Source organism: Mirounga leonina, unplaced genomic scaffold, assembly GCF_011800145.1.
Source record: "Mirounga leonina isolate KUSES-001 unplaced genomic scaffold, KU_Mleo_1.0 Mir_268, whole genome shotgun sequence".
Taxonomy (NCBI): domain Eukaryota; kingdom Metazoa; phylum Chordata; class Mammalia; order Carnivora; family Phocidae; genus Mirounga; species Mirounga leonina.
Window position 1 is genome coordinate 983,413 of NW_023270649.1, and position 9,183 is coordinate 992,595.

The window sequence follows — 9,183 nt, forward strand, 5'->3', positions numbered from 1 at the left end:
TATCTATCTATCTATCTATCTATCTATCTATCTATCTATCTATCATCGATCTATCATCTATCGATCGATCCATTCACCTATTCATACATTCATCCACCCACCCATCTTTTAATTTTGTTGGCAGTGTTTCATGTTGCATTAACATTTTATATCTTTATGTCACAGGATCTTTCCCATGATGTCTTCTGTATTATGTCTTATATCTTTTCCATTCTGTAACTATAAACTATTCTCCTCCCTCTTTTCTGAGTGCTTCCACAGCTTTTTAGTTTCCAATTGTCATCCTCAGGCTGTTGCCCAAGCTGTCTTGTAATTGTCATGGCAATCATGTCATCACGCCTGCTCTTAACCCAGGCCTAGTGTCTGCTGAGTAAATGTATGAATGATTGGATCTAAGAAAACACAACATAAGATCAGAAGTTCTTGGAAACTAATGGTACCTGAGAGATCCCTGAGCTCACTCACCCATCTGAGCTTCACTGTTCCCCCAGCTGAGGTTGTAAGCCCTCGCCTTAACCTGCCATGGCTTGTGTGGGATAGAGGAGAGATACCTCCAATCCCAACACCTCCTTACGAGATGTGGATATTGACAAATTGATCCTAGAGTTTACCTGGAGAGGCAAAAGACTTAGAATAACCAACGCAATACTGAAGGAGAATAACAAAGTTGGAGGACTAACTAACACTATTCGACTTTGTGACTTACTATAAAGCTACAGCAATGAAGATAGCGTGGTATTGGCAGAACAATGGACAAATAGACCGATGAAATGGAATGAGAGCCCAGAAACAGCCCCATAAATATAGTCAACTGATCTTTGACAAAAAAAGCAAGGTTGATATACTGGAGCAAAGACAGCTTCTTCAACATACTGATGGAACAACTGGACATGCACAAACAAAACCCCAAAACCAAAAAAACCGCCCCCCAAAAACCAAGCATCTAGACAGAAACCTTATATCCTTCACAGAAAATGAACTCAAAATGGGTCACAGACCCAAGTGTAAAAATGCAAAAGTATAAAACTTCTCCAGATTAACATAGAACAAAATCTAGATAATCTTGGGCATGGTGATAACTTTTTAGACAGCACGCCAAAGGCACGATGCATGAAAAAAAAATAATGGATAAGCCGGATTTCATCAAAATTAAAAACTTCTGCTCTGGAAAAGACAATGTCCAGAGCACGTGAATACAAGCCAGAGACGGAGAGAAGATATCTGCCAGACACACATCTAAAATATGTGTATCTGAAATATACAAAGAACTGTTAAAACTCAACCATAAGAGAACAAACAGCCCCATCTGATTATTGATTCAAGTCAAAAGATCTGAACTGACAGCTCACCAAAGAAGACATAACGGATGGCACAGAAGCCTGTTGAAAGGTACCACCCGTGGTGTGTCATCAGGGAAATGCACGTTAGTGCCACAATGAGATACCACGATGAGACGGGTATCGGTATGACTGGGGTCTAAAAACACCGCCAACAACCAATGCTGGTAAGGATGCGGAACGGTTCTCCGTCCACGAGGGGCCGTCCAAAGGGGGCCTTTGCATCACCGGTGTCCTCCTGGTCACCTTGCAGCCTGTCACGGCATCTTCTTTAAGTATGACAGGATATCACCAATGCCTCCATGCCTCAAGGTCCTTGACCGTTGTAGACCCGAGTCATCCATTACCGCTGTGTCACCTCTGATTGAACACTCTGCACTTCAAAGAGGTGGCAGAGCAGTAGTCATGGGGACAGCTGGTGGACGAGGCTGGGGGTGGGGGACGGAGGGCCCGTCCCTCTGCTCAGATCACAGTGCAAGAATCCTTCCCTCTATGCACACAGGCGCACGTGATGGTCTTACCGCTCTCTGTTCTCCTATTTCCCTCTGCATTGCACAACCCGAGTGCACTGTAAATGACGGATGATTTGCATGCCAGTTGTCTGTCTAAACGTGTGTGGAGTGTGCAGATTTTAATCTCCGACTCCTGTAAGACAGCAGCCACGATCGCGGTTCCTTGCCTTCTGCGTCTTTTTCCTGGAGTGGGTCACAACCAAAGGGCTACCTCACCAACCAGAGACCAGATTCTCTGAAGTGCAACAAGCCCCTTGCTTTCTGTTTGCATTACATTGTTGGGGTTTTTTTTTTTTTTCCATTTTCAAGCTGCACCCCCTACGCACATGTTCCTCAGCAGTTCTGAGGGGCACCTGTCAAAGCAGCTTCTGTCTGTAAGGCAGGAAGCCACCGCGTGCCGGCATTAATTAACGTGAACAGCCATTCTGTGAAAGAAAACCCAGCCGGCCTGGGGGTTGGGGACCTGCTGGGAAATAGCAGTTTGCAAGCAACACATAACAGGAATTTCAGGCACCTCCACCACGAAGGAAACAGAAGGGCAACCGCGTGAATACGTTGGCGAGATCTGCAGAAGGAGTCGATGGAGAGAGGGGCGGGTAGGTCCACAGTCAACGTACTACAGCTGGCCTCTTTTCAAAGATAGCAATTCGAATCTCTTCTCTAGGTTAATATATCGACGTGCCATGTAATAGTTTAACTACAGCTGGGTTCATTGTCCTCATCCAGTTTCTACCAAAGAGAAAACAGCCCAAAGGAACGTTTGAGGAGAGGCCAAGGCATCCCGATTGTCTCGCACCTGCTTGAACCTGAGGATGGGCCCCTTCCCTTGTCCTCTTGATTCCAACCCCCCGGGGACGGGAGCTGTTCAGTGTGAAACGCCCTGGGCAAACCCATTTTCCTGTTTTCCAGATAGTGTTTAAACCTCTCTCTTGTTGATGCAAAGAGTTCCCCCAACATGCTGATGAAGACAGACAGACGTGCATCTACAGGTGATGTCAGGAAGTGCTTGGGTTCTAGAGAAGGGTCTTTTTAAAAGGGGCATCATATATGTGTGCAGATCAATACATAGACAATAGAGACAGGTAGATGACTGATGAAACATAGGTTTAGACAAGTAAATAGATAGATGATACATACAGTTAGTTGGATGGATGCATAGGTAGAAGATTGATAAGTAGATGGATAAATAGATGATAGATATATAGATGGTAGGTAGATACATAATAGATAAATAGATAGGGAGATAGATATGATGAGGTGGATGGATGGATGGGCATGCAGATGGGTGGATGGATGGATAGGTAGATAACAGATATAGATGGGCAGATGGATAGATAAATGGATGGGTAGATAGATGATAAATGGGTGGATAGTTAGACAGATATAAGATAGATGATAGGTATAGATAGATAAATAGATGACAGATACAGATGGGCAGATAGAGAGATAAATGGATGGATAGATAGATGGATAGTTAACAGATAGATATAGATGGACAGATGGATGGATAATGGATGGATGGATGATGGATGATGGGTGGATGGATAGACAGACAGATATACATGTACAGAGGGTAGATGGATGGATGGATAGATAGATGATTGATGGACCTTGGGTGTAGCTTGATACGTAGATGATAGACAGATAGACATAAATGGTTAGGTGGATGGATTGTCTAGATAAATGGATGAGAAGGTGAAGCACATTTGCTTCAAATATTTCCCCTTGCTTGCCTCGTTTCAACGTATAATTCATCATTCTGCTTAAGAAAGACCTTGCTTGTTAACTAAAACTCATCTGCTCCAAGCCCCCCATCCACAGTTAAAATTTATATGAAATTAGATGTTTACTTTATTGTTTCATCAAAGAAGCAGTGTCTTAAAATGAATGGAAGGAAGACTGTGGTGACTTGGGGGTGGGGGAGGGGGAAATCCCCTAAATGGACACATTTACATTTTTTTCCGTGCCCTGCAGTGTGTCCATGGAGGCTTGATGGCCTGGTGATGAGCAGCCTAGCCTTGGGTAGGGGGGTTGGTTAGCAAGACCTGGGTTCAAGTCCCAGCTCTTTCAGTGGGAGCTGGATGGCCTCGGGCAGGGACCTCCCTCTGTGAGCCCAGTTTCCACCATGGAAGATGGGACAGTATTGCTTTCCTGTGGCTATGGCAACACGTGACCACAAGTTGGGGACTTAAAACAATGGAAACTTTCTGTCCCAGCTCTGGAGGCCAAAAGTCCCAAATCAAGGTGTCAGCAGGGCTGGTTCTTTCCGAAGGAGGGTTCAATGAAAAGTGAGTTCTTCCTCAAGTAGGATGGTGAACTGTGCATTGAAATGAGGCAATGGAGGGCAAAATATTCCATGTGAATGTTCCCACCCACCTATCTAGACTGTCCATGCACCTATCCATCTATATCTGTTATCTATCACCTACCTATCTATCTATCTATCTATCTATCTATCTATCTATCTATCTATCTATCTATATCATTCTATCCATCCACCCACCCAATCTATGTATCTGTGTATCTATGTATCTATCATCTCCATCCATCCATCCATCCATCCATCCATCCATCCATCCATCCATCCATTTATCTATCCATCTGTCCATCTATGTGTATCTGTTTATCTATCTATCTATCTATCTATCTATCTATCTATCTATCTATCTATCTATCATCTATCATCTATCATCTCTACCCATTCATCCATCCATCCATCCACTCAATCTATGTATCTGTGTATCTATGTATCTATCTATCATCTCCATCTATGCATCATTCATCATCCATTCTATGTATGTATGTATCCATCTATCACTTAGCAGTTTTGCTCCTGCATAAACCCCAAGAGAAATGAAGATATATGTCCACGCACAAGCATGTACATGCATGTGCATAACAGCACTATTCAAAGCAGCCAAAAGGTAGAAACAACCCACATTTCTATCAACGGATGGATGCATAAGCAGAAGATGGTCCATGCATACAAAGGAATATTACTCAACCATGAAAAATGAGTGAAATTCTGACACCTGCTACGACATAATCGGACCTTGAATACACAACACTCAGGGAGGGAGGCAGACATTAAAGGCCACATTCTGTGTGATGCTATTTAGGTGAAATGTCCAGAAGGGGAAACCCACAGAGAGAAAGCAGATTGGTGGTCACCTGGGGCTGCAGAGAAAGATGGGGAGGGGACTGCATTGGGGAGACGGGGTCTCCTTGTGGGGCGACGAGAATCTTCCCAAACTAGATAGAGGTGGTGGTTGCACGACGTTGTGAATGTACTAAATGCCCCCTGAATTGTTTACTTTTAAAGGGTTGATCGTGTGCTGTGTGAATTCTAACTCCGTAAAAACAAAGGGCCTCGGGGATCGCGGCGGGGAAAAAGCCTGAAGACATTTTTGTTGAACTTCCCCGTGTTCTAGCGGGCTCGCACGCCCCCGTGTCCTCCTGGCTCCCTGCTCACCCCAGCTTCTGAGACTTCCCTCCCTTTGTCTCCAGCGTCCCCACCCCTGCGGGCCCGGCTGGGGTGTCTGGAGCTGGACACCCACGTCTCCTGGCCTGTGGTTCCCATGGCCAATTGAACCCATGGCGGGGCCAGAGTAAAGAGGAAGGGGTGACAATATCTGCCTTCACTCGTGACATAACACTTTCCCCTCAGGAAGCCAGGGTTTGTGGGTTCAGGGCTCCCAGGGGCTCCTGTTGTTTTCATCCCCTTCTGTCCCAAGGCTGCAGACAGTTTCTTCCTGGCTCGCGTCCCGGGGGTGGCGGGAAGGCTCGGGCTGAGCGTCCGTGAGCCCTCAGACCACGTCTGCGGTGCTCCTGGGCGTGCCCCACATTCAGTGTTTGCAACCTGTTCTCCCCGAGCTGTCCTCGAAACACACGCCTCGCAAGTGGGCAAACCGAGGCACGGAGGCCTTCAGGAAGCTGAGCAGCCGGCGAGAGGTATAGTGAGGACCCAGGCGCACGTTTTCTGACCGCGGGTAGAAACTTCGACGTGTCCGGGCGCAATGATGTGTGAGCGGCGCTGGCTGTCCTGTCTGAGCCCTGCTCGTGCCCTGAGTCTAGCTGTCCTGCCCCAGCGTCTGCTTTCCCGGCGGGCATTTCTGGGGCCACGTTGTGTGCTGAGGAGAAGGGGGCCGGCCCAAGACCGTGGCCTGCACCCACCCGCCTGTGACCAGCCCTGGGTTTCCATCACGCGGGGACATGTCCTCACGTGAGACCATTGGCCGTGATCCGCCACCAGGTGAGTTCGCACCTGCTCTTGGCAGGTGTAAGCCTGGGGCGTGGACACAGCTCAGAACACAGGACAGAAGACGCAGAGGGTGTCGGCAGCGTCCCGTGTCTGGGGAGTCCCCCCAGGAGCCCCTTGGCCAGCCCACCTGCTCCCTGAGTCCCCCCACCGTGTTCCTACTCTGTGCCAACGCACCCCTCACCCCTCGCAGTGGCGCAGGTCTGGGGGATTCCGGCCACACTGCCCTTCTGTCCCCCGGCCAGCGAGCAGCCAGTCCTGTCTGAGCACCCGTGTGCATCCGCTGGGCACGGTACCCTGACTGCTGGCTCGGGGAGGTGAGGATCCTCTCCTCCAGGCGACGCCTGGGAGACACACAGCTCTGTCCTGAGTTTAGGCCCGGACACGCGGGCGCCCTCGCTAAATGCACACGGAGGGGGTGAACAGCACACGGGAGGCTCCCAGTCCATGTGCACCGAGGGACGCACGGGTGAGCGTACGAGTGAGAGAAGGGATGAAGGACACAGGAAGCGCTCCACAAACGCCGCGTGAGCCCGTGCACGCATGAACGGAAGAAAGGGGCCGCTGTGCATCTTCGCCCAGCGCCCCTCCTGCACCCTTGGCCCCCTGCCCCAGCTCCTCGGACTCTGCCTGCTGCGTCCCTGCTGCGGCGGGGCCTGCAGTCCAGCTCCCCCCGCCGCCCCCCCACCACGGCGAAGCCTGGAGTCCAGCTCCCCCCGCCGCCCCCCGCCGCGGCGGAGCCTGGAGTCTAGCCCCCTTCTTCCCCATCCCTCTCTGAGCTTCGTGGTCCATCACACAGGACTGTCAATCACATGTGACTGAGATGTGATCCAAGTGTGTCCCATCACAGAGCCCCATCCCTGCACTCATAGGGACTTTTCTGGGACTTACCCTCCTCTGACCCTGACACGATCCATCACAACCCTCAAGAGGCACTGGTCCCTTTGAGTTCTGCTCTCCAAAGAGGGGGTCCAGCCTGCTAGGGAACCTCTTTCCTTGCACACAGGGCAAGCGGACTTCCTCCAGAGACCCTAAACCCTATAGTGAAGGGAGGTGGAAGAGGCAGAGCTGAAATAGGGGACGAGAGAGAGAGAGAGAGATCAGGAGCTGACAACCATTTACACTCCTGGATCCAGCTATGCCTGAAGCTGACATAAAATGCCTAACTACCCAATTAGACAATTTCCAGCTTGACCTAAGAGAGCATGAATCAAGTCTCTATTGTTTGCCACCCCAAGAGTTGTGCCTCATCCGTCAGGAGCCGGCGTGCCCCTCGTTGGGGGACAGAATTCCAGAGGGGGCTGATTCCAGCCAGGGAGCCCGTGGAGCCCACGCCTCCCGCCTCAGCCAACACACCATCATTCCACGGTAGCCCCAGATGTGTGAGGCACCCAGCCTTCTGCTGTGCCCCTTTCTGGGTATGGGTCTTGGGCCAGTCCCTTCCGTGAGGGCCTCAGTTTCCCCATCGGGACAACAGGGGTCAGAAACTCCCTGCACAAAACTCCGGGGAAAGGAGCCGGCGTGGCCATCAGCGCTCTGTCCATGCTAAGTACAGTGCATAAAAACCGAAAACAACATGCCTCCACCCCATTAAACCCAGACAGAAAAAAGAAAAGAAAAGAGAGAAAAGAAAAAGAAAGCGGGAAAGGCAGGTGTTCAGAGAACTCTGGGAAAACCCACATTGAAGAAGGCGAGAGTGCATCTTTGGAGACGGGGCAGTCACAGCGACTGGGCAGAGGGGCGCTGGGCGTGAGGCTGAGGATCTGTGTGAAAACCCACGAGACGCTGAGCTATTTCCTGGTTCCCATATCCTGAGATGTGCAAGGATGGGGGTTTCCTTGGAGCAATGAGGCCCGGCCGGGCAGGCTCTGGGCTCTCCCTGTGCGCCCCATAAACGCTCGGTCGGACACTGGGGCGACCAGGGATTGTAACAGCACATCCCAAAGGCCAAGCTGCCCACCTACCCCGCAATCAAGCAGCATCTGTAAGGTGGAGAGGTGCATCCCCTCTCCTGGGGTCTGCCCTGCCTCCCCAGGAGCGGGCGGACCTCTGCAGGACTCTGTCTTGCATACGTGCCCCCACCCCCCCGCCGTTTGGTCCCGGTGACTTACGGCGACGGTCCTGGGCGAGCTGACCCCGTGGAGCTGGTCTGAGCCGTGTGTGGTGAGAACCCTTATGCTGATGCACAGGTAGTCTCCCTTTAGAGAAGGGACCCCGCGGTGGTCCGTCCCCTACCCAGCAAACTCGACACGGTCCCCAACCCCCCACCCCAGAGGACCCAGCCGGTGGCTGGTAACGGCAACCTGTCATCGGCAGATTTAATTAAATGCACAAAGGTTATGAAAGGCGGAGCCCCGGGGCATGGAAAAGGTTCCTCTTTTGCACAGCGGGCTCCCGGGGAGGTGGGGGGGTGGGGCGGGGCGGGGCGCAGTCGGTCACTGCAGGGGATTTCACAGATTTTTTTAATACATTTAAAAAAATTTTATTAAAAAAAGAAAGGTTTCACCTGAATATATTCAGGGCGCCACTTGGGGAGGGTAAGTTGATGGTGAGAACAGGGTGTACATTCGACTGTGGCTTTCTTTGGATACATTTCATATTATTTTATTTTACTTTGTAAACAGATCTCAGTATTAATGATTGAAAAGCTTACTCTGACTGCTTGTTATTCCCAAGTAAGCACCTGGATGGTTGTATATTTTCTGAGGTCTTTTTCCTATCATGGGCTGAATTGTGTCCCCCGCCCCAAACTCACACGCTGGAACCCTGTACCCCCAGGACCTCAGAATGTGGGTGTATTTGCACACAGGGTCTTTACGGAGCTAATTAAATCAAAATGAGGTCAGAAGGGTGCATCCTGATCCCATAGGACTGGGGTCCTTATAAGAAGAGATGAGGATACAGACACGCAGAAAGGGACGACCATGTGAGGACACAGGGAGGACATGGGGTCTACACTACCAGGAGAGAGGCCTCAGGAGGAACAAGCCTCAAGCCCACCTGGGTCTCAGACTCCCAGCCTCGGCCGCTCTGGATCTCAGACTCCCAGCCTCCAGCCCCTCCTGGATCTCAGACT

General features: G+C 50.5%; 1 protein-coding gene across 2 annotated transcripts in view; it reads right to left on the reverse strand.

Annotated features, from left to right (window-relative positions):
* The window catches only part of P2RY8 (P2Y receptor family member 8), a 36,346-nt gene that overhangs the window by 8,371 nt on the left and 18,792 nt on the right, over positions 1-9,183 (reverse strand). Inside the window, exon 1 of one of the 2 annotated variants that reach the window (XM_035029644.1) lies at positions 8,219-8,401. The exons of the other annotated variant lie outside the window; for it this stretch is intronic. The gene's annotated coding sequence lies outside the window, so the exon portion shown is untranslated. Of the gene's footprint in view, positions 1-8,218; positions 8,402-9,183 lie in introns of those variants that run through there. 2 annotated transcript variants of the gene reach the window in all.